Source organism: Schistocerca nitens, chromosome 7, assembly GCF_023898315.1.
Source record: "Schistocerca nitens isolate TAMUIC-IGC-003100 chromosome 7, iqSchNite1.1, whole genome shotgun sequence".
NCBI classification, from domain to species: domain Eukaryota; kingdom Metazoa; phylum Arthropoda; class Insecta; order Orthoptera; family Acrididae; genus Schistocerca; species Schistocerca nitens.
Genome location: NC_064620.1, coordinates 310,523,825 through 310,526,324, shown reverse-complemented (window position 1 = coordinate 310,526,324; position 2,500 = coordinate 310,523,825).

Here is a 2,500-nt window from a genome sequence, read left to right as displayed (position 1 = left end):
AGCTTCATGGAGACGGTTGCGAATGGTCCTCGCCGATACCCCAGGAGCAACAGTGTCCCTAATTTGCTGGGAAGTGGCGGTGCGGTCCCCTACGGCACTGCGTAGGATCCTACGGTCTTGGCGTGCATCCGTGCGTCGCTGCGGTCCGGTCCCAGGTCGACGGGCACGTGCACCTTCCGCCGACCACTGGCGACAACATCGATGTACTGTGGAGACCTCACGTCCCACGTGTTGAGCAATTCGGCGGTACGTCCACCAGGCCTCCCGCATGCCCACTATACGCCCTCGCTCAAAGTCCGTCAACTGCACATACGGTTCACGTCCACGCTGTCGCGGCATGCTACCAGTGTTAAAGACTGCGATGGAGCTCCGTATGCCACGGCAAACTGGCTGACACTGACGGCGGCGGTGCACAAATGCTGCGCAGCTAGCGCCATTCGACGGCCAACACCGCGGTTCCTGGTGTGTCCGCTGTGCCGTGCGTGTGATCATTGCTTGTACAGCCCTCTCGCAGTGTTCGGAGCAAGTATGGTGGGTCTGACGCACCGGTGTCAATGTGTTCTTTTTTCCATTTCCAGGAGTGTAGATGACATATGACATACAACTGTCCCTATACATGCTGACAGTCTGTGCACACAATGTGAACTACACGTCACCCAGACACCCTATCACACACTACTCTCTGGCTGTAACAGACACAATATCTAAGCACCACCATGGAACAACATCCAGTGCATCCTCTCCGCCACATTACACCATTCACACTATGATAACAAAACCAGGAGGTCCACCCCAAAAACAGAATATCTCACACTTCCAACAACCATCATTACGCAGATAAGCCACAAACACCCACACATGTGCTACACAGGGGTGCAGCCAACACCACCACACTGGCGTGTCTCACAGCATATAAGCAATGGCAGAAATGAAAGACACAGGTCTGCCACTCCCTTGCCACACCCACAGAACCGGCGCACCACCTCCCCTGAGCCAAAGGTGCATCCTGACGTGACACATCTCAGGGTGCCTCAGGCGTCCACTTACCATCATCACTATGAACGAACCTCGTCCCCTCCCCCCTCATACACCATCCCTTAACCTAACCTATGTTGCACCTTAACCTAACCTATGTTGCGCCTTAACCTAACCTATGTTGCGCCTTAACCTAACCTATGTTGCGCCTTAACCTAACCTATGTTGCGCCTTAACCTAACCTATGTTGCGCTTAACCTAACCTATGTTGCGCCTTAACCTAACCTATGTTGCGCCTTAACCTAACCTATGTTGCGCCTTAACCTAACCTATGTTGCGCCTTAACCTAACCTATGTTGCGCCTTAACCTAACCTATGTTGCGCCTTAACCTAACCTATGTTGCGCCTTAACCTAACCTATGTTGCGCCTTAACCTAACCTATGTTGCGCCTTAACCTAACCTATGTTGCGCCTTAACCTAACCTATGTTGCGCCTTAACCTAACCTATGTTGCGCCTTAACCTAACCTATGTTGCGCCTTAACCTAACCTATGTTGCGCCTTAACCTAACCTATGTTGCGCCTTAACCTAACCTATGTTGCGCCTTAACCTAACCTATGTTGCGCCTTAACCTAACCTATGTTGCGCCTTAACCTAACCTATGTTGCGCCTTAACCTAACCTATGTTGCGCCTTAACCTAACCTATGTTGCGCCTTAACCTAGCCTATGTTGCGCCTTAACCTAACCTATGTTGCGCCTTAACCTAGCCTATGTTGCGCCTTAACCTAGCCTATGTTGCGCCTTAACCTAACCTATGTTGCGCCTTAACCTAGCCTATGTTGCGCCTTAACCTAACCTATGTTGCGCCTTAACCTAACCTATGTTGCGCCTTAACCTAACCTATGTTGCGCCTTAACCTAACCTATGTTGCGCCTTAACCTAACCTACGTTGCGCCTTAACCTAACCTACGTTGCGCCTTAACCTAACCTACGTTGCGCCTTAACCTAACCTACGTTGCGCCTTAACCTAACCTACGTTGCGCCTTAACCTAACCTACGTTGCGCCTTAACCTAACCTACGTTGCGCCTTAACCTAACCTATGTTGCGCCTTAACCTAACCTATGTTGCGCCTTAACCTAACCTATGTTGCGCCTTAACCTAACCTACGTTGGGCCCTAACCTAACCTACGTTGGGCCCTAACCTAACCTACGTTGGGCCCTAACCTAACCTACGTTGGGCCCTAACCTAACCTACGTTGGGCCCTAACCTAACCTACGTTGGGCCCTAACCTAACCTACGTTGGGCCCTAACCTAACCTACGTTGGGCCCTAACCTAACCTACGTTGGGCCCTAACCTAACCTACGTTGGGCCCTAACCTAACCTACGTTGGGCCCTAACCTAACCTACGTTGGGCCCTAACCTAACCTACGTTGGGCCCTAACCTAACCTACGTTGGGCCCTAACCTAACCTACGTTGGGCCCTAACCTAACCTACGTTGGGCCCTAACCTAACCTACGTTG